Source organism: Sciurus vulgaris (assembly GCF_902686455.1).
Source record: "Sciurus vulgaris genome assembly, chromosome: 8".
In the NCBI taxonomy this organism is placed as follows: domain Eukaryota; kingdom Metazoa; phylum Chordata; class Mammalia; order Rodentia; family Sciuridae; genus Sciurus; species Sciurus vulgaris.
The window spans coordinates 68414518-68438633 of NC_136468.1; the positions used below are offsets into that span (position 1 = coordinate 68414518).

Genomic DNA, 24116 nt, shown 5'->3' on the forward strand with positions numbered 1-24116 from the left:
CCCAATCCTCCCCCCAACCCCGAGAAAATCCCATATAATCCCAGGCTATTTAAAAAAGAATAAGAAGCAGAATGTCAATGGGCTTTGCATTGGCAGCACAGGACACTGGAAGAGCACATTATTTTTAAACTAGAATTTGATAGTCAGCCAAACTTGCTAAGGGAAAAAAAGAAATTTTTGAACGTGATTCTTCAGGACTTGGGAAACACCACTGCTGACCACTGCTGAATCTGGAGTGGGGAATCCATGCCGAAGGTCAAAGGTCTCCTCTGGTCCAGCTCCCTGCTCTGCAGTTTTTTATTCTTGCCCAATCCTACTCCTTGAAGTTGGGAGTATGGTCAGCAAACTATGGTCTTTGGACCCAATCCACCCTGCTGTCGGATTTGATGGAAACACAGTCGTGCTCATTCATTTGCATATCCATGGCTGTTTTCCCCCAGCAGCTTGAAAGCCTAAAGTCCAGGGTAGGACTAGAGGAGGAAATAGAGGCACTTGAGGTGCAGTATGTAGGAGGTGCTCCTTTTTAAAGCTGACTTTGCACTCAAATGACCTTGAACATGAGCCCTGTCCTAAATTTTACTCATTAACCCATTCTCTAGCCTCACCCTGGTCCCTACTCTGCCTAGATATTTACTATGTGGCTCTTCATAGAAATTGTTCCCCAGCACCTGGCTTAAAGCATCTCTGAAATTGTTTGTTTATTTCTGGGACAGTTTCTCTTGTTCTCATGTAGTTATCTACATTTTGCTTCCAATCTGATGAGACATGATTTTTATTTTGTGATTCATCTTTTTAAAGTACATTTTCCCTAGGTATTTGGGGAAGGAGAGGAGATGGATCTATTTTACAAAGAAATCTAATGACAATTTAGACTAAAATATAACATTTTAATATAAACTGTCATTCTTCTTTTGTTTCACTTTCCCCCTCTAGTTTTCTTACAGAATCTATTATTGGGAGTTTTATATTTTCAAAATAAATCTGACTGTGCTACAGAGGACGTGGAATAGAGTTCCCAACTACTTTTTTTGTTCAATTCCTAAAAGGTTCATAAATATGTCACTAGAAATTTTATTCATATTGATTTTTTCCTTCTCTACATCCTTTTATATTTATTGCCTGCAGCATAGAATTAATATCTTCCTTTACCTTTTATTGGCTGCTTTGCACAATAAAGCCATTACTGACATGTTATTTATTCAGCATCTACTTTGTGCCAGTGCTGTGCTGGGCAGGGGGGCTGTAACAGTGAGAAAACTGACACTTTTCCTGCTCTCACGTGATTTCAGGTCTGGAGCAGGAGATGGAGATTGGTTACATATTGAATTACAAGCCATGGTCAGTGGTGTGAAAGAAAGACACAGGAGGCCACAATACTCTCTAGAGGTGGACGAGACTCAGACTGGTAGTTCCAGGAATGCTTCTTTGAGAAAGTGATGACTGAGCTGAAATGCAGGGAGAATAGGGATTTACTAGGTGAAACTGTGGGAAGAAAAGAGTATTGAGGGAAAAAGGATAATTCAGGCAAATGCCCTGAGGCTGGACAGAACATGGTACATCCTAAGAACTGGAAGAAAGCTTAAATGATGGAGGGCTGACAGTCATTCCCATGAGGGAAGGAATGGAGAAAACAAGCCTGGGAAAAGGGGGCCACATACTATACATGATGTGAATTCTGGTTCCTGATCTTAATAGCAATTGGAATCCATTGACAAACTTTTATTTTTTAAACTTTTAAAAAAATGTATATTTTTCAGTTGTAGGTGGACACAATACAATTTTATTTTTATGTGGTGCTGAGGGTCTAACCTAGGGTCCCATGAGCACTAGGTGAGCGCTGTACCCCTGAGCTACCACCCTAGCTCCCATTGACAGGCTTTTAAAATGGAAAATGACATGATCATATTTAGATTGGATTAAAAAAAAAGTTTATCCCTGAAGTAGAAAACTGGATGTAGGTTTTGAGGTGAACTTTTGAGAGATGGAAGCAGCAGGGTGCAGTGGTGCACACCTGTCATTCCAGCCACTCAGGAGGCTGAGGTTGGAGGATCTCCAGTCAGAGGCCAACTGGGGCAACATGACAAGATTCTGTCTGAAAATAAATAAATAAATAATGAATGGATAAATAAATAAATAAAAATTTAAAAAGCTGATGCAGTGGTCTAGGTGAGAGTCAGGGTAAGTGAGGAGACAAAGGAAATTAATTGCTTCAAGAGATACTCAAAAGGTAACATGGAGAACTCTTTGTGATGGTTTGGATATGGGATATGAGAGAGTAGCAGTTGGCAATGACTCCCAAGCTGCTGGTTTGCTTAGTTGAATGAATTTTAGGGCCATTTACTGAAGTTAAAAACATATAGATGAACTAATAGAGGGATAGATTGAGTATTCAATTTAGGATATCTTAGTGTGATATGTATACATAAGTATGGATGTCATATCTCTGTCTTGGTTCTGAGAGCTCAAAGAAGAGGCTCAGATAGATGGCCTATGCAAAAACTGCAGGTGTGTCTACATTGCCTCAAGAGTTAGTCTAGAGGACCTGCAGTCACCTTAGGAACTCACAGGATGGATAGAAGAGGATGTGCTAAGAGGACTAAGAACTAGCTGAGAGGACTACGAACCAAAAGAACATAGTCCCATGGAAGCCAAGAGAGAAGCCAGAAGGAAGGCATTGACCATCACTGTGCTACTGAGTTAAAATAGGGACCAAAAGGTCTGTTGGATTTGGCCCCACGGAGATTCTTAGTGATCTTCATGAAAACAGTTTCATAGTTTGGGAGGGGCAGAACCCCGATGGGAATATGTTGAGAAATTGGTGGGAGGTGACAAAATGCTGCCAGAAAATGCAACCAATCCCTTTTATGAGTCTGGCAGTAAAGCGGAGTCCCTAGAAAGGGAAGTAAGTTTAAAATGTTCTTCCTTTCCTTTCTTGCTTTCATTTTTTATTTTAAATGGGAGAAAACTAAGTATGTTAGAAGGATTCTAAAAAAATTAGTAAGCTAAAGAGTCTGGCTAGACAAGAAATAATCAAAATATTATAGCAAAGAGCAGAGTGTGAGCTCCAGAACAGTGAACCTTAGAAGGAAGAGCGACCCCTCTGCTGTACACACCAGGGAGAGCAGAGAGCAGGTACAGGCAGGCACTTTTGGAGTGGTGATTCAGAAAATGGATGACATTCCTGACTCAATGACCTCTGCTTTACTGATGATGTGTGAATCAACGTTACCTGCTCAGAGTGCAAGGGCAAAGATGGAGGAGAAGGAAGATTTGGAATAGTTGCAGAACACAGGAAAGGAAGGCGGCCAGAGGAATGCTGGATTTGGGACTGTGCTGAAGGCCCAGTGAAAGTCACTTATCAGAAACCCAAAGGAGCATTAATATCCTTTTTTCACAATTTTCTCAAGCAGCCCTCTGCTGACTGAGTGTAAGCATCTTGAAAGGGAAAGCTGCCTGGCAGTGACAGAAGAGTCCCTTTTACTTCTTATGTGTCACAAAGCTCCCAGTACAACATTAGGTTGAGGGTAGGACCTAGTAAATATGTGTCACCTGCTAGTCTTAATGCTTTTGGCAAAGTCTGGGTCAAGCCTCTATCTGCCTCTCCTCATTCTGCTTTGAAAAGCCCTTGACGTCTCACATCTCAATGTCCTTTCTGTGCTTGGTAAAGTTCTGTCTTCTGATATCTTGTTCAGGTGATGTCTGTTGATGGCTGTTTTTTGTTTATTGTTTTTGGCCCAGTTTATGAAAATGAAATGGAGCAGGACCATCTAGGTCATTTGCTCTTGACATCATTGTACTAACATTATGCACATGGCCTTTGTCTTTTTAAAATACATTTGTGGCGTGTGCTTTTTATGGGATGAAGTCCTTCAAGTCAAGGACTCCTTGCCAATGCCGTTTTATATCTCCCCTAGCTCTCTTTGTGGGATTCAGCGTTTTGGCTGCAGTCTGGTTCAGATTGCAGATAAGTGGGGAAGATGAGGTACAGGCAGTTCTCACTTTTCATCTTTGCTACTGGCTCATCTGGCACTACCAGTACTTCTCTGTCATCTCGCAAGCAGTGGTTTCCGCATGGGTCCAAATGGTGAAAACCAACAGCACATCAGTGGTTGGAATAACACGCACTATAGTCAAGGGTGTATCTTACTTCAAGGTGATGGAAGACATGGTTTTCAGAATAGATTACAACTAAAGGCGAGCCAATCTGTAACTGAAGATTGGTATTCCACCTTTTATCAGCCAGTAAGAAATATAAGGGCCCATTGCTTATCAACAGGATAAGATATCCTAGAATTAAGTAGAAAAATTTAGCACTTATTGTCACTATTATGAGTTTTCGCATGTTATTCAGTGATATCATTTCACCAAGGGTGAACACACACACGCACACACACACACATACACACACACACACAATGAGATTTAAGAAAAGATAAACTAACCCAGTAATAAAATTACTTACAATTTTTATAATCATTTTTTTACAAAAGAGATCAAGAATGTCATTTGTTCAGCAGACCTGGAAGGCAATAAATTCAAATTAAACGAGAAGGTCAGTATTCTTTAAGAAAAAAAATGGAATGAATTCCAAGTAATAGCTTGAGTAAGAAACTGAAATCCATTTATAACAATGGAAGAGAGGTATTTCTTCTAATAAGATAAAAATTAGGGCAATCAGGAATACTAGGTAAAATAAAAAGTGATTACAAGAAAATCAAATATGTGATCTAAAATGTATAATGATTTTCAATAATTAGTGGACAGGAAGAAAGAAAAATTGTTTGACCTGAACTCCAGAATATTCTTTGAGTGGCACAGGTTTGTAGTGAAGGCCCTATACACAAGAAGACACACCTTCTGGATAAAAGGTTACCTCTCCTGAAGGGTACTGCCCTCAGTCACAGCTCTTCCTGGAGGTCTTGAACTCCTGCCTCTGTTGTCACCTTTGACCCAGGTGTCGCCAACTATGGGATGAATTACCTTCCCTTACTGGTTTCCCTTAATCCTGCTCACACTTTTGCAAACAGTTCTTTATTAGCCTCTCTTCACGTATGCCTTCTGAAAGAATCTATTACTTCCCTGGTATGGAGAGAAAGAGAATGAGACAGTACCTTAAATTCCACCCAGTAATGATTGCAGGTGGAGACATGATGTGAGATGAGAGACAGGCATCTCTGTTCTGAGCGCGCTACTCATCGTGTGCTTGTTTTGCTGTGCTGAGTATCATTCCAGTGTTTGTTTTTAGGTAAAATGTCTCCTAGGTGTAAACATACTGCCTTGGGCTTCAGTGAGTAAACAGAAATAAATCCCCACAATCACTGTCCATGCACTTAGGACTGTGATGAAAGTTACTAAAAGCTCCTCTCTTCCATCTTGACAAACAGAGCCGGTCAAATCCATCCCCACTCACCCTGGCCTGGAATGCTGGTGCAGGCAGGGACAGCCCCCACCATCACACACTGTCACCCTGCCTGACTACACTGGAGGGAAAGCTGCTTTTTTGGACTCACTGAGAAAACATTCAGCCTTGAGATTTATGGACTGAGGGAATAAAATGCTGATCTTTCCTTAGCAACCCCAGCCCAAACTTCCAAGTCCTTGTCTTCTCATGTTGGGTTATACTGTTCTTTTTATTTCTCTTTTTTCAAAGTTTCTTTTCTTATAAAGTTCCTCGAACTTGCTACTCAGTTCTTTCTGCTTCTCAAATCTTTGTTCACTTCCTCAAAAATGTTCTAGGCGATATTCCCCCCAAGATCCCTCTCTGATCCTGCGCCTTAATGGCATTTTAGAATTCTCAGCGTCTTAGGTAAGTTCCCATAGCTGATTCTGACTTCCTAGAACAAGCTCTTTACTTTCTCTTTTATCGATACCATTTTTTTCATGTCACCAATTGTCTTTGTCATGTGTTTAATTTTTCCCAATATTTTGTTGTAATCTTCTAGTGTTGTAATTTTTTCTGATCCTTTGGTTGGTAGACTGAATAGACCATTTCCACTTCTTGTTTTCCATATGATCCAGATTAAAGAAAGGGTTAATTTTAAGCCTGATTCCCTTTTCCTTCCAAGGTTGGAGGTAGGCTCCTTTTGGCTTATAGTACCCTGCTTCTTCCTGTGTGATTTCAGAACAATGGTTATCACATTGACCTAGAGAATTCTCCCAAATAGATATGTCTGATTTTCCAACTGCTTCTATCTCTATCCTGATATCCTGGGAGTGGGATGGTTCTAAAGGGTGAAAAATAGACCTTTTATTTTATTTTATTTTTTTTTACAAAGCTCTACATATGATTTTTCCAGTTATAATCTTGTCCCTCCACTGATTGAGAGCCTCCACTCCAGAAGCTTCCACTTCCTGGGTTAGAAATACATCTATGTACAGCAATACCTGCCAGTTGATGCATTGGCCTCTGGTTTAGCAAGCAGTGGGTGAAGAATTTCTGGGACAAGTTGTGAAATTCACCTAGGGTTGAGCCAAGATGCATGCTATAATAATCAATAGTAATTCCACACACTGCAACAGAACTTAACTTTTGAGTGAAAAACTTACATAATTTTTTTTTTTTTCTGAGTTCATATAAGACTAAGCCTTTGACTCACAGAGAGAGTCTGGCCCATTCTCTAAGAACTCGGGCCACTGAATCCAAAGAAAAGCACCGAAACAGTCTTCAAACAAGTTTTCCTGACTTGGACTCAGATCCTTGGATGAAAGTGGATTAAGAGTCATTGTCTATCTCCAGTGAACTTGAACCTGATGGGACATCAAATCAACTATATCTTCCAGAGAGGAAGAATAAGAAAAACTTGATTTTTCACTTGATAAAGACATGCAACATATAGAAGGACAACAAAGCATGTTTGCTAACTGTCTGAAAACAGTTTACATTATGAAATTGATGAACAGAATTTAAACAGGATTTTGATTATAACTCAGACAACATCTTACCTGAGAAAACATCCTGGATGAGACTCAGGCAAAAGTTACATCAGAACTTGCTAAAGCATCATACCATGTGAAGAACTTACATATTTGGATACATGTTAGGGGTTATTTGTAAAAGATAAAATAAGAAAATTGGCAAAAGACTAAATCACAAAATATAGTATAGGACTGAACACCCGAATGGACTGAGGGATCCTAAGGAGACCAGAGTGAACTGGCAATAACTTTCTGGGCAAGACAGGAAAATGTTTGTGAAGAGAAATCAAAGAGGAAGTTGAGTGGGGAGAGTAACTATCCAAGTTTTATCATGTTGAACTTTAAGAGTCAAAACAAACACAAAAACAAAAACAAAAACTCCAAGAAGCTTGATAAAGCATGTGTAAGACTAACACTGATTTCACGAATCTGTTGCTACTTGAATATATGTGTGTTGGTGTTTTTGTTGACAGTTACTTATTTTTGTGGTCATGCCTGAACAGTAAGGGGAGGTGAAAATGATGCAGTCTCTTCTGGTTCAAAATTCCTGACCCAAGTTTTACTCTATTAATCCCACAACTGAAGCAGACTACCACACCAATGTTTCTAAAACGAATCGTCAATATATATGTATATATACTTTGAGAAGTCAGTATAAGTATTTTGGAAGATAACACCATACAGTTAAAGTTGCAAAGTTACAAAATGATGTATATTCACATAAAATATGAACCAGATTACTGAGGAACATGAAAAAAGAATGGTAAAATGACTAAGGTCAAGACTATTAGAAATTTACTCGTGAGGCAATTGAATTCGCCAACTAAGTTACAGTAATTAAAAAAAAAAAAAAACCCTTTAAGATTAAAAGATTAAAAATTCAAAACAAGGGCTGGGGAGATAGCTCATTTGGTAGAATGCTTGCCTTGCAAGCTCAAGGCCCTGGGTTCGATCCCCAGCACCACAAAAAAAAAAAAAAAAAAAAAAAAAAAGAAAAATTCAAAACAATATAAAGGCACTAGCTCTCCAGCTTAGTTAGAGTCATTTTATCCCCTCTATGACTTCAGTTTCTTTCTGGGCAAAATGAGGGAGTTGGATTAGAGGTTCTTGACTTTTTTGGGGGGAAGGGGTTAAACTTAGAGGTTCTTGACTTTTTTGGGGGGAAGGGGTTAAACTTCTTTCATAAGAAGTTTCCCTGAGAAAATGCTCAGGTACAAAACATTTTCCATATGACAGGAAAGGCTCAAGATAAGGAACCCATATAGTCTCTTGACTTCAGATTTAAAACTCCTGGATCCTTCACTCTCTCTCTTATTCTAAATTCTGTGATCTGGAGTACAAATTTCACATTCACATAGTTTTAGAAGGGACCTCCCTGGGTTCACAACCTAGGCTTTGACTCGGGGCCAGTTTCTGGAGATGTTTGCTGTGCGATTGTGTAACACCCTGTACTCAGAGAGTCTCACACTTAGTTTAATGCTCTGCTGTCATCAGATTGACATTCTAAATTATTGTTGGACAAAGGACCCACAAATGACGTAGCTTGTTCTGCTCTGGCCACCCTCTGTGTCTTGACCTTCCTAGTTCACGATCCCGATAAATGGCAGCCAGTCCCTTCTAAGTGAGAACTCAGAGGGCAAAGAGGAACTTGACACTTTCCAAGGCAGTCCACATTCATCCTAGGCAGACCAAATGCTTAGGAAATTTGTTCTTATGCTGGGCTGGAAACTACCTCTTTATAGTGACACCTATTGATCATAGCTTTCTGGGTGTTTTGTGATAAGTTTCTTTCCATAGAAGAGTGTTTTGTGTATTTGAAGTTAGTCACCATTCCCCCATTGAAGGAACTTAATAAGTCAAAGAATTTATTAATGTTTGATTGGTTCAAGGAAAGTGAAAGGCCATAGTAAGCTCACATGAGATGAAAGATCATCTGAAAAAGCCAAATACACAAAGCAAATAAAATTAGGACTAATCCCCCAGATGAAATGTTAGGAAAAAGTTAAGAAGAGCAAGCTTCGTCCTCCTGAAATAGAAACAAGCCTGGGTCTTGTTTGCATCATAAAAAAAATCCCCAAATGTATGAACAATGCTTATGAAAGTTGCTTTCATTTTGAAATTAGTGGTGCTGTGGAACAAACCTACTTTTTTCTGGCAAGGAAATTGCTGATTTTTGGGTTATTTTCCAGGTTTTTAATTTTAAATAAGTATGTGAAACAAGAAAATAGCTCATATAAATAGGGTTTAGAATTGCCATGACAAAATATGTTTGCTTATTACACATCCTGACAGAATGTGACCTTCTAGGGGAAGGACTTATATTTTATTCATCTGTATACTCTGGTATATAGTGTGTAGCACACAAAAAGCTGTCAATAAATGTTTGCTTCTATAGTGTATGTTTCTGCATCTGGAAGAATGGCCTTCCTAAGACATGGGTGTGCAAACGTGGTTCTCAGTATTCAGATGGAGGTGGAGGGACCAGTCCTGACTACCACGCACCGACTAGCTCATTTCAATGTGTGTTAGTGTTGACAAAGTGGGAGGCTTTGCAGGCCAGAGAGCTGGGAGGTTGTCACTGAGACAGCACTAGCGGTGATTGTTTTCTTTCTACAGAATCCTCATTACAAAGAGAAAGGCAAATCCTACTGTTAATATGCTCATTGACAGTGTTTCTGGGAATATAAATTCAAACTAGTGTTTTAAATTGCACTATGCTTACATTCAGATGATGAAGTTTTTTGTAATGATTCCCTTTCTATATAAAATTTACATACAGAAGATCTGGTCAATAACTTGTTTCCTATTTACTCTTCTTTCTAGCTATATATTAATGATTTCATCATTTTTAGTTGCTTTAATTAATTTTATTTTATTTTTTAGGTATTATATATGTCAAAATGTATAAAAAAATCTAAACAGGTATACAGTGAAAAATCTCTCACCATCGTACCCTGGACATCCGGTTTCCCCACAGGTAACTGGCATTATCAGTTTCTTGTATATCCATTATTAATCTTTTGTGTACGCCTGAAGTGTTAAATCTCAATTCATCTCCATTTCATTGAGAATGGTTCATTTATTTGGGGGGCTGACTGGGTGGGAGGAGGGTAGGGACCTAGTCTTGTCTTCCCTCATGGTTTTCTGTTTTGAGTTCCCTTCTTCAGACTAGTAAAATTATCCCTGGGCAGCCAGTGATCCATTCTCACACACTTTCTGTCCTTCTGTCCCCAGAGAGCATAGTTAGCAAAGTCTCAAAGTCTTTTCATGAAGCCACAATAAAGCAACTATTGTTGTAGTGGGGCAGGGCCCCTTAAAGCTATTTTCTATCCCTCTCTGCTATTATTTATGTTCAAAGTTACTCTGGCCAACAATTTCTCTGACCTGTACCTCTAAGCTCAGTCCCTCATTCTAGTTAGTGGGATCTGTGTCCGTACTATTTCTCTCTTCTTTGTAATCTGAAAGAATGTTAGCTTTTTAAAAATACACTAGGAAAATATAATTCAGGGCTCTTAAAACTTCCTTCCTTCCTTCCTTCCTTCCTTCCTTCCTTCCTTCCTTCCTTCCTTCCTTCCTTCCTTCCTTCCTTCCTTCCTTCCTTCCTTCCTTCCTTCCTTCCTTCCTTCCTTCCTTCCTTCCTTCCTTCCTTCCTTCCTTCCTTCCTTCCTTCCTTCTTTCCTTTTGTACCAAGGATTGAACCCAGGGGCACTTAATCACTGAGTCATGTCCCCAGTCTTTTTTTATATTTTATTTATAGACAGGGTCTCACTGAGTTGCTGAGGTCCTCACTAAGTCGCTGAGGCTGGCTTTGAATTCGCAATCCTCCTGCCTCAGCCTCCCGTGTCACTGGAATTACAGGCATGCGCCAATGTGTCCCTTAAAACTTTCTATGAAGATAATTTTCTATTCTATATTTATCTCTAGTCCTTGTACTCAAGGTTGCAGGAAAGTCCTCGAATGGGTTTGAGGGCAGGTTTTTGGATGGATTCCATTATATTATGTGTCCAGAATTTACTAATTTCCTTCTCCTTCTAGTAGCTATCCTTTCTTTTGGTTTTATCCGTGTGGTTAATGTGGGAACTGATTCGTTAGTTCAAATGTAGTTTAGACTTTGGCCACAATTTATTAGTCCAGGAATGGACACCAGATCCAATTTGCGTCAATAGAGTTCCTTCTTAAGAAATTTGGACTTTGATCTGATATGGAAAGCAGTTTTTTTCCAGTTGGATGAGCCTACCAGTCATGTAAAATTCAGGAGCTTTGGGCTAGGTTTGCTGTTACCAGGGAGAAAAAAAAAAAAAAAAAAATGGGAACAGATGGTCTGAGAAAGGAAAGAAAGAGTCAGAGATGAGATTGAGAGCTGTTGACTATATTCCAGTTGCTGACTCTCGCTGTTGCTGCTCTTACCTTCCATGAGACACCTCAATCTTTTAGTGTCAGCTGCCTCAGGCTGGTTTTCTGTTTATTACAAACCAGCCTCTAACAATGCAGAGGAGCATGGCAGCAACAACCCTGAGTACCAAGTAAGAGTGTGAGATCCAGCACCATTCCCTAGGGTGTTGATCCCCTCTGCCAATTATAAATTTGGGCTCTTAAAAACTAACCTCAGATCATGTTTCTAACTAAAATATTTCTCTGAAATTTTTTTCATAAATGTTGAATTATAATAGACTATCCACAACAATACTTATGGGAGGAAAAAATGTTTGAGATTTTCAGTCTATACTTGCTTTCTATAGGCATGTCCCCTTCTCCTATACAAGCAAACCTTCAATAGTATTCAGAGAAACTCTTTGGAGTCTTCTGACTTCTTTGAGTACAAACACCTAAACTCAGAAAGGAGGTTACACTCTGTGATTCTGAGAAACCTGCCCTGTCCCTCCTTGCCCACACCAGTGATCCAGGAATAAAGGAAACTTAATTTAAACAAGCAGAGCTCCTTAGCAGGCAGCAAAACCCGGGAAAAAATATTGTTATGTTTGGGTGGACAGGCTGCTATGTTTTGATGAGATTTTCATGCTCCAGAGAGGCACTAAAGTTGTAGGAAAATGCTCATGTCCCACTTGTGTCAGAGAAGAAGGATAGAAGGATGAGCTTAATGGGTTCTTGAGGATGAATCTCAGCTCTGATTTGTGGGAGCCATGCTCAGTATGTCTCAGTGGACACACATGGAGAATGAGAACTGGAGGACAAGATGCCATTACCTCCACCATCCAGCCCAGGGTCTTAGCTTCACTGGGGACTCCTGGAACTTAAGACAAACCTTGGGAAATGGAGAACCCAAAATGACTGAGCATGAATCTCTACTATCCTAGTAAAATGTAAGTCAGAAAGAAATCAAGTGGAATGAAAGAAAGATAAACCTGTATTTTATGCTTACTTGAGTTTCTGGACTGAGATTCTTACATGGATACTTGTTATTACACTATTTTATTTTACATTTAGGCTAAACAATTTACCCTCAAACACAACTATATTCAGTTATGATATCCATAAAATCTGTAATGATGTCCAAGAAATGTTGTTTTGTTCATAAGAACTAGTAAATATTGAGCATGTCCATTATTCCAAGCATTGTGCTAAGAACTTATATTTGTGATTCTAGCCAACATTCATAGCAACCCCCAAAAGGGTAGAAACTCCATATCAGTATGAGATACTCTCATTTGTGGATGAGAAAAGTGAATCTTTGAGAGGATAAAATTTGCCCATAACAGGCATTATAAAGGACTCTATTCTTTGTGGTGATCACTTCTTTCAAGGGACTTTTTAGATGGGCTATCTATGCCAGATTAAGAGTTCTCTTGGGAATTCCAAAGTAACTACCCAGTATATAAAACCAAGATCATCATTAAGTAGCTTCTATAAATTGTTTGTTGGCATGGAAAGGCATTCACTGAGTGCCAATTTGAATCAGAAAATGTGTCAGGATCTTGGGTTAACAGTGGCATCCTCTGACCATGGTGAAGTTGTTCAGAAGTTTGTTGTCAAGAGAAAATTTGTATTAACTTTACACACCCACACCCACTAGCCAGTAAGTCAAAAAGCCATAGTGTGAAGAACTTGAAAGAACCCTTCAAATCGGTTCAGCAAGCCATCGCCTCAGACGACCAGGACATCTTGATTGTACTTCTCTTGATGCCACAATCATTACCCTGACTGAGCAAATGGTAGACTGCAGACTAAGTATCTTGTTTATTAATATGGAACTCTTTCCCCAGTACAATATTTTACATTTTCTCCAAAAAGAATTGTTTCTTTTATGAAAAATTCTAAAGAGGATTTGGGCTCCATGAAATAACAAAAATCAGGAAATGGAAGATTATACTACCCTGTATGGCAATTTGGTTTAATCTAAAAAAAAAAAAAAAAAAAAAAAAAACCAGTGTATTAGGTTTTTTCCAGAAAACTAGTAAAATAAATATACATTTGCAGGTGTATACATCAAATATATATAAATGTATGTATAAATCAATATGTGTATCATGTATCATATATTTACACATTTATATCAGGTATGATATATATAAAGAAAAAGAGACAGGGAATGAGAGAGATTGATTTTAATGAATTGGCTTCTATGACTGTAGAGCTAGCAAGTCTAAAATCGATAGGGCAGGTCAGTGGACTAGAAATTCAGGTAAGAGCTGATGTTGCAACTTTGAATCCAAAATCCATAGGTGATGTTCCTATATTACAGTCTTGAGGTTGAGCCCCTTCTTCCTTGGGAAATCTCAGACTTCGCTCTTAAGACCTTCGATGGATTGGATGAGGCCCAATCACATAATGGAAGTTGATTTGCTTTACTTGAATTCTGTTAGTTTAAATATTAATCTCATTTAAAAAATAGCTTCAAGTGGTAACAGGTAGACTGGTGTTTGAGCAGGGCAACTATAATCCCTGACCCAGGAAGCTGGAAAGGCTCCTTCAGTTCAGGGTCTACCAAAGACAGATTGCATGAAATTTTATTACATATTTCACCATAAAAGTTTCTATGGCACTGTTTTTTTGTTTAAACCATATCAGGTATGTTTACTTATTATAGAAAGTCTTGATTATGCACAATATACTGGACATCGTCCAGTGGGAACCATAGATTACAGTGGTTCCTCGTTTACATAATTTAATGATCTTTTTTTGTAAGGATCATCTCTCTGAATCAGTGCTTCTTTTTTTTTTATTGTAAACAAATGGGATACGTGTTGTTTCTCTGTTTGTACATGGAGTAAAGGCATACCATTTGTGTAATCATAAATTTACATAGGGTAATGTTGTTTGATTCATTCTATTATTTTTCCCTTCCCCCCGACCCCTCCCACCCCTCTTTTTCCTCTATATAGTCCTTCCTTCCTCCATTCTTGCCCCCCTCCCTAACCCTAACCCTAACCCTAACACTAACCCCTCCCACCCCCCATTATGTGTCATCATCCGCTTATCAGCAAGATCATTTGTCCTTTGGTTTTTTGAGATTGGCTTATCTCACTTAGCATGATATTCTCCAATTTCATCCCTTTGCCTGCAAATGCCATAATTTTATCATTCTTTATGGCTGAGTAATATTCTATTGCATATATATACCACAGTTTCTTTATCCATTCATCAATCGAAGGACATCTAGGTTGGTTCCACAATCTGGAAGCAGTGCTTCTTGATGGAGACTTGCTGATCCAAATAAATCTACTTTGCAGTTGAGGAAACTGAGTCAAAGTGAGGTAAGGAGCTTGGTCCCAGAGAGGTGGTGGCAGTTACTGACTCCAGGGTTCTTTCCAAATGAAAAATTTACAGTTACATAGGCTTTGTTTTGATGATGGTTGTGTGTGTAATTAACCAGATGTCAGAACAATCTTCTTCATCCCTGGGTCCAATTTCTCTGAGTGACAGCCCATTGCTAGCAGAGGGTGGTGGGAGGAGTGGTTGAGTGGTTCAGTCTTGGGGTTTGAGGGCAATTAGCTCCATATATCTACTTGAGGTTGAGGTTGGTAGGAATTCCTGGCTAGTTGAAAACGTCATCAGCAGAAAGGTTATGAACTGATGATGGCCTATCAGTCAAAGGGAAAGTTATCAGTGTTAAAATCAATACAGGAATATCTCTGAAATTCCTTTCAAGAAGAGTCAAAAACATTTTCATATTGATCCTTTTCCCTTTACTATTGGCTCAGGTAGAGGATTTGGAAGTTGTAATTTCAAATTTGTTTTATGTCAATGTCTATTCTCCTGTAAGAATAGACATTCCCCAGATGTGCAAATTTCTTAGATGAATTATAATCTTCACAATTAATCTTCCTGAGAACTCTTTGATGATCCTATGATATTTAACATCATATAACCTTGTTCCTATTTTCTTCTACAACAGAAACATCAAACATAGGTTTTAATATCTAATTTATTAAGTCATTTGACTCAATGCTCTCTTACCCTGTCAGTTGTCTTTTAAGTATATGTTGTTTCCTGGAGGAAAGAGAAGAAAAAGTATATAGTTGTCCCTTGGTATCCATGGGGGATTACTTCTAGGTACCCCCCTCCTCCGAGTGGATACCCAAATCTGTGGATGCTCAAGGTTTTTATATAAAATGGCATAATATTTGCATATAACTTATGCATGTCCTTCTGTGTACTTTAAATCATCTTCAGATTACTTAAAATACCTAATATAATGTAAATAGGACTGTGATATAAATGAACCATAAAATTATCCCACGGGATCAGACTAATGATGCAAATAGATCAGTGTTTTATCTGAAAGTGGACTGGGTAATTCTCCAGACACTAGGCTTGAAAAACGAGGAGGAAATCACCTATACAACCCCCTTTTTTCTTTATAATTGTTATGGACCCATGATTTGCCCCCAAATCCTCTTAACTTTCCCTAAGCTTTCCTCTTAGTGTTAAGATGATCTACATAGTTAACATCCATGGCATCAATCAGTACCAAAGGGAGTTCTCACCTTTGAACCCTACCTGAGGCGTCATGGTTTCTGAGAAGTTCAGCATAAAAGATGTTCTAGATGTAGGTATTGTCTTTAAACCTGGTGTCATAGGGTGGGTTTCAAGTAGCAGAGCCTGCAGTGGGGATTCTTGTACCTGTCTTTATTGAGGGAATGATTTTAGGTGAATTCTATAAGGGAGTGAAGGCAGTAGGATACCACAGAGAAAAAGAACCAAGCAAGGTGTGATTTTAATGGAAATCAGCCTTAGTCTGATCTGATGAAGAGCTACAGAGCAAGAACGGTACCTCAGAATTGTCAAATATTACAGCTAGTGGAGCTTTCTGTATCTCTGTATAAATCAATTAATGGCCACAGGTTGCCCTGGGGGGAAGTGGAACCTCCCAGCCACTTCTGGATGAGGGAGCAACACAGTAATTCTCTGGAGTGAATCCGGCTTCTCTTTTTCTTTTGTGTGTGTGGGGAGGCTGGCGGGGAAGTGTACTGGGAATTAAACCTCGGAGTACTCTGCCATTGAGCTTCATCTCCAGCTCTTTTTATTGTAGTTTGAGACAGGGTCTCACTAAATTGCTGAGGCTGGCCTTTAAATTGCAGTTCTCCTGTCTCAGACTCTGAGTAGATGGGATTACAGGTGAGGGCCAACATGACAGCTCCTTTTTATTCTTTTGACCTCAGCTTAGCTTCCTTGAAAGAACCTAAAAGATATATATTACACTCTTCTGAGTTCAGAAAAAAAGCCAACTCTTGGCATTCCATTCCCCAATACCCTGATCCATGTATCTGAAACCTGGATTCCCCATGTTTAAATCTCAAAATTTCCCCTCACATCCTCAAAACTTGAACCCTCTTCATCTTTTCTTAGTTCACTAACTCTTTATTGATTGGAGTTTTTACTCACCACCTAACTTAGCTCTGATAGGGCAGTGTATTAATTATCCATTTCTGTATAAGAAATTGTCTCAAAATTTGGTAGCTTAAAACAATACACTTTCATTTTCTTAAGTTTCTGTGGACTTAGCTGGGTTGTGTTGGCTGAGGGGTTTTTTTCTTTATTTCCCCCACCCTTTTAAATGAGTTTTATTCAGATATTGGCTAAAATCATTTGAAAGCTTAATTGGCAATGGAGTATTGCTTCAAAGGTGGCCTTGTCACATGACTGGCAAGTTGGTGCTGGCTCTTAGTATAATACCTACATTCCTCCCCAAATAATCTTCTCTACAATACAGCTTGAGTGTCCTCCCAGCATGGCAGCTAGTTTCCCTAGAGTGAGCCAAGAGAACAAGGCAAAGCCACAATGAGTTTTATGACCTATGCATAGATATTACAAATTGTCGTCTTCATCAGCTGGGGCACAGACCAGCTCTGATTCAATGTAAGAGGAGACTGCACGAGATAGTCAAATAGCAACAGGCGAGGATCACTAAGGCATATCAGGGAGGGTGGTTACCACAGGACAGTATATTCCTGTATTTACCCTCAACGTTTTTCTGCCCTTTCATCAAGAATACAAACAATAATAAATGCTTAAGAGGATGTGGGAAAAAAAAGAACACTTTTGCACTGTTGGTGGGATTGTAAATTTGTACAGCCACTATGGAAATCAGTATAGAGGTTCCTCAAAAGACTAGATATGAAACCACCATATAACCCAAATATACTACTCCTGGTATTTAACCATAAAGAATTAAAGTTATCATACCATAGTGATACATACATACCCATGTTTATAGCAGCACAATTCACAATAGCCAAACTATGGAACCAGTCTAGGTATTCATCAATGGATGAATGGATAAAGAAAACATGATATATACACACAATAGAGTTTTATTCAATCATAAAAAAATGAAATTATGTCATTTGTAGGAAAATGGATAGAACTTGAGACCCTTAAGTGAAATAAAACAGTCAGAAGGTCAGGGGTCATATGTTTTCTCTCATATGTGGAAGCTAGAGAGGGAAGAATAAAAAAAGGTGAAAGAATTTCATGAAAATTGGAGGGAGATCAGTAGAGCAGAGGAAAGGGACCAGAGGGATGGAGGATGGAAGGGAAAGGGGACTTACTGTGGAACGATATTTAATAAATTATATTGTTATATTACATGCACGTATGAGTTTATAACAATAAATCCCACCATTATGTACAACTATAATGCACCAATAAAAATATGGAAAAAATTTTCTGTCTTCATACTGTGCCTGTTTGGCAAAAGTATCATGGCCCCTTATCACCATACTCAGAAGTTCTTCATTATGTATTCGTGGTATTTCTGAAGACTTGAATTGAGTCACATACCCAAAGCTGGTGGCCAGTCCTTGGTCTCTTCACTCTAATCTTCATGGTTATACAATGTTCTTTATCCCTGACCCCAGCCTTCCTCTCTCCCTGGGGAGTCCTTATGTATAAAGCAGGGCTGCCCTCCTGTAGCTGCCTTCTGTTCTCGCCCTGGGACGTCTTCTATCCTTACTCGTACTTTATCTACTCAGCTACAAAGATAACAAAATGGAATCTCTTTCTGCCACGGTGGCAACACTGAGATGTAGTTGTGTTTGAGACTTAGCTGGAATTGTAAAATTTGGCAGAGTGGCAGGGAAAAGCTAAAACCAGGCCCCAGAGGGGCCTAACATTTGAAAAACCAAGGCTTTTGACCAAAACTTACCTTATGCAATGTCATGGGAGATTGATTTTTGCTTTCGCAGTGCTTAGGTTTATTTCATAGTATTTCTTTCTTTTGACTGTCAGGACATAAGAACCATACAAATGTTATATAAAACTCTCTGCTTGGAGGTTTGAGACATATATGAGAATTTGACTAGACCTGACCACTCTGCAATCTGTGGGTCCCCTTCTCTATTTCTTCGATGCTTTTCATTTGTTCTGAGACAGTTGGAAAAATTCTTCCCACTGACATGGGCAAAACTCTTAACATTATCAGCTCTTTTAAATATGTGTTGGCTCCTGGAGGAAACAGAAGAAAGAGTATATAGTGTCCCTTGGTATCCAAGGGGGGTTACTTCTAGGAATACCCCCAGTGGATACCAGAATCTGTGGATGCTCAAGGTCTTGATAGAAAATGGCATAATATTTGCATATAACTTATGCATATCCTCCTGTGTACTTTAAATCATCTCCAGATTACTTATAATACCTAATATAATGTAAATGTTATATAAATTATTGTCATGCTATGTTATTTAGGGAATAATGACAAGAAAAAAGTATTACTATCCATTACAGACAAAATTTCTTTCCAAATATTTTTGATCCTCACTTGGTTGATTCCATGAATGTAGAACCCACAGATATGCAGAGCTGACTATAAATGATTTAAAACAAATCCTACTAGAAACAATTCATATTCTTCCTTATGGCTGGCTTACAAAGGAGCACACAGGGGAAGGACTTCATATTAATCATCTTTCATACTTTACATGAGGTTATGTCATCTAACTGCTCAGACATCTCTAAAGCTCTCGTTACCTAATCAAATAAAACTCAACTGCCTTGTCCTAGTTTTTAAAGCTTTCATCCAGGCCCCCAAAGACCTTATTAAAATAATAACCCATCTCCTTCCTCCTTACTTGTCACCTATACTTGGGTCAAACTGGATTACTCACTGTGGTCCGAACCTACTCCACAGTTTTCTATCCATGTGCACAAGGAGACTGTGTTCTCTCCCCCTAAATGTTCTCCTATTATATGTGACTGTGGACATGCTTCCCTCATCTGAGATCCATCACAAGTGCTAGCTCATTCATGATGTTCTCCTGACTCCCTCCTCCTGGAGATGATCTCACTCTCCCACAGTCTTCAAGAGCACTTCAGTGGTAACTTATTAATGCGTTTGCCACATTCTTCCAGGTATGAGACATCCGGGTATTAGAACTATTGATATAAAAGTCACTGTGCTGGGTCTGCACCTGAGGTTTACTTTTTTGGAAGAATTTTAAAAATTGAATTTGGAAAGCATTGGTGGCACATTTAGTAAAGACTTTTGCAGTGGTTCATTTGATCTGCTTATAAAAGACCTTGAGATTTGAATATGTTAATTTTACTATCAACAATTATCACTTGCATTTCTCTTAAGTCACCAATTCCATTGCCATAAATTGGGTCCTAACTCCAGGATAAATCTTGGAACAATTCTTTTAATTCAATAAGACTTTATTCCCATACACTTAATTTATGGCTTCATTCTGATCTCCAGCTTGTAGATGACTCCACATTCTGTTTTTATTATTGTAATTATTAACACACATTAATTGTACAGATTAATGGAATTCACTGAGATATTTCCATATGTGCATGCATCATACATTGATCATGTCCATTCACCCTTCTTCTACCCTATGTCCTGCTCCCCTCTCTTTCCCCTCTGCCTTCCCTTTTTCCTAGTTCCTAATGGACCCTCTTCTATTGTCAGGTCTACTTTTTTTCTTAGTTTCTACATATGAAATACAACATGTGATACTTGTCTTTCTGTGTCTGACTTATTTCACTTAACGTGATGTCCTTTAGTTCCATCCATTTTCCTGCAACTAACAGGATTTCATTCTTATTTAAGGCTAAATAATACCCAATTATGTATATACACTATACATATACCACTTTTTCTTTATTTATCTCTCTTATATGCTGACTTCATTTCCTTTGAGTGTATACCCAGGAATGAATGGGACAGCTGGATCATATGGTAATGCTAGTTTTACTTTTTTATTATTAATATTTTATTAAGATTTATTTATTAATATTTTTTCATAATAAAGGTAATATTCTGGATATATTTGGTTGTTACTAAAATCAATTTCATTGTTTCTTTCATTTTTTAATGTAAATACTAAAAAAGTTTAAGTTACCTTTGTGCCTCACATACTGTTTCCTGTTTTGTTCTTTTTATACATGACAGTAGAGTATAATTTGATTTATTTATACAAACACGGAGGACATCTTATTCTAATTAGTATCCCAGTCTTGAGGTTGTACATGATGTGGAGATTCACTGTGGTGTATTCATAGATGTACATAAGAAAGTTATATTAGAATCATAACTGTCTTTCCTATTCCTTTCTTCCTCCCTTCCCTTCATTCCCCTTTGTCTAATTTACTAAACGTGTATTCTCCCCCTTCCCCACCTGCTGTTAGCATCCACATATCAGAGAGAACATTCAACTGTTGTTTTTTGGGATTGGCTTATTTTGGTTAGCATAATAGTCTCCAGATTCATCCATTTTCCAGTAAATGTCATAGTCATTTTTTTATGGTAGAGTAATTTTCCATACTGTATATATACCACCTTTTCTTTATCCATTCATCTCTTCTAGGGCACGTAGTTTGGTTCCATATCTTAGTTACTGAGAATTAAGCTGCTATAAACATTGATGTGGCTGCATCACTGTATCGTGCAGTTTTTAAGCCCTTTGCCAAGGAGTAGGGCAACTGGGTCAAATGGTGGTTCCATTCCAAGTTTTCAGAGGAATCTCCATACTGCTTTCCAGAGTGGTTGCACCAGTTTGCAGTCCCACATCAGTGTATGAGAGTACTCTGTTCCCCACATCCTCGCCAACATTTATTTTTGTATTCCTGATTTTTGCCACTATGACTGAAGTGAGAAGGAATCTCAGTGTATTTTAATTTTCATTTCTCTAATTGCTAGAGATGTTGAACATTTTTTCATATATTTATTGACCATTTGTATTTCTTCTTCTGTGAAGTGCCTGTTCAGTTCCTTTGCCCATTTATTAATTGGGTTATTTGTAGGGTTTTTTTTTTTTTTTGGTGTTAAGTTTTTTGAGTTCTTTATATATCCTGGAGATTAATGCTCTATCTGAAGTGCAGATGGCAAAGATTTTCTCCCATTCTGTAGGATCTCTCATCACACTCTTGTTTGTTTCCTTTGCTGTGAAGAAGCTTTTTAGTTTGATACCATCCCATTTATTAATTCTTGATTTTATTTCTTATGCTTTAGGAGTCTTGTTGAGGAACTCAGTTCCTAAGCTGAAATGATGGAATGTTGGGCCTATCATGTCTTCTACTTGATGTAGGGATGTAGAATTTCTTATCTAATACCTGGGTCTTTGATTTACTTTGAGTTGATTTTGTGCAGGGTGAGAGATAGGGATTAAATTTCATTCTGCTACATATGGTTTCCCAGTTTTCCCAGCACCATTTGTTGAAGAGGCTATCTTTTCCCCAGTGTATGTTTATGGTGCCTTTGTCCAGGAGGAGATAACTGCATTTATGTGGGTTTGTCACTGTGCCTTCCATTCTGTTCCATTGGTCTTCATGTCTGTTTTTTTTTGTTACTATAATTCTGTAGTATAATTTAAGGTCTGGTATTGTGATGCCTCCTACTTTGCTTTTCTCACTAAGGATTGCTTTGGCTATTCTAGGCCTCTTATTTTTACAAATGAATTTCAAGATTTCTTTTTCTGTTTCTATGAAGAAACATCATTGGAATTTTAATAGGAATTGAATTAAATATGTATAGCACTTTTGGTAGTATGGCCATTTTGACAATATTTATTCTGCCTATTCAAGAACATGCGAGATATTTCCATCTTCTAAGATCTTCCTTCAATTTCTTTTTTTAGTGTTCAATAGTTTTTATTTAGAGACCTTTCACCTCTTTTGTTAGATTGGTTTCCAGGTGTTTTATTTATTTATTTTTTTGAGGCTATTGTGAATCAGATAGTTTTCCTAATTTCTCTTTCAGTGGATTCATCATTGGTATACAGGAACACAATTGATTTATGGGTGTTAATTTTATGTCCTGCTATTTGATTGAAGGTGTTTATGACTTCTAGTAGTTTTGTGGTGGAATTTTCTGGGTCTTCTAAATATAGGATCTTATTGTATGTAAATAGGGATAGTTTGAACTCTTCTTTCCTATTCACATCCCTTTCTTTCTTTTGCCTAATTGCTCTGGCAAGAGTTTCAAGGCCTATGTTGAATAGAAGTGGTGGAAGAGGGCATCTCTGTCTTGTTCCAGTTTTTAGAGGGATGCTTTCAGTTTTTCTTCATTTAGAATGATGTTGGCAGTGAACTTTGTGTATATAGCTTTTACAATGTTGAGGTATTTTCCTACTATCCCTAGATTTTATAGTGTTTTGAACATGAACATGAATGAATGCTGTATTTTGTCAAATGCTTTATCTGCATCTATTGAGATAATCATGTGATTCTTGTCTTTAAATCTATTGATGTGGGGAATTACATTTATTAATTTCTGTATGTTGAACCAACCTTGCATCCTGAAATGAACCCAACTTGATCATGGTGCACTATCTTTTTAATGTTTTTGTATGCAATTTGCCAGTATTTTATCAAGAATTTTTGCATCTATGTTCATCAGGAATATTGGTCTGAAGTTTTATTTCCTTGATGTGTCTTTGTCTGGTTTTGGAATCAGGGTGAGACAAGTTTCACAGAAGGAGTTTAGAAGAGTTCCCTCCTTTTCTGTTTCATGAGATAATTTGAAGATTAGTGTTAGTTTTGCTTTTAAGTTCTGGTAGAACTTGGCTGAGAATCTACCTGGTCTGAGGCTTTTCTCTATTGTTTAGACCTTCGATGGCATCTTCATTTTCATTGCTTGAAATTGATATTTTTAAATTTTCTATGTCCTCCTCATTCAATTTAATCTCCAAAATTTATAAGGAACTTAAAAAACTTTACACCAAAGATACAAAGAACCCAATCAATAAATGGGCTAAGGAACTGGGCCAATAGTTCAAAGAAGAAGATGTACAAGGGATCAACAAATGTATGAAAAAATGTTCAACCTCTCTAGCAATTAGAGAAATGCAAATTAAAACTACACTGAGATTTCATCTACTCCAATTAGAATGGCGATTATCAAGAATACAAGCAACAATAGTTGTTGGTGAGGATGTGGGAAAAAGGTACACTCATACATTGCTGGTGGGGTTACAAATTAGTGCTGACACTCTGGAAAGCAGTATGGAGATTACTTAGAAAACTTGGAATGGACCCACCATTTGACCCAGTTATCCCACTCCTTGGCCTATACCCAAAGGACTTAAAATCAGCATACTACAGAGATACGGCCACAACAATGTTCATAGCTGCTCAATTCACCATAGCCAGATTGTGGAACCAACCTAGATTCCCTTCAATAGATGAATGGATAAAGAAACTGTGGTGTATATACACAATGGAATATTATTCAGCCATAAAGAATAGAATCATGGCATTTGCAGGTAAATGGATGGAGTTGGAGAATATCATGCTAAGTAAAA

The 24116-nt window shown here is 38.1% G+C and overlaps 1 protein-coding gene and 1 long non-coding RNA gene across 3 annotated transcripts in view; one reads left to right on the forward strand and one right to left on the reverse strand.

The window, feature by feature from the left end:
* Positions 1 to 24116, forward strand: part of LOC306667408 (cadherin-related family member 3-like) — a 637878-nt gene that overhangs the window by 330890 nt on the left and 282872 nt on the right. The gene's annotated exons all lie outside the window — the stretch shown is intronic.
* LOC306667433 lies at positions 1829 to 5288 on the reverse strand. Its single transcript, XR_013765547.1, has 3 exons — positions 5112 to 5288; positions 4463 to 4519; positions 1829 to 2092 (listed from the first exon to the last, which is right to left on the reverse strand). It is a non-coding gene; the product is annotated as an uncharacterized lncRNA (long non-coding RNA).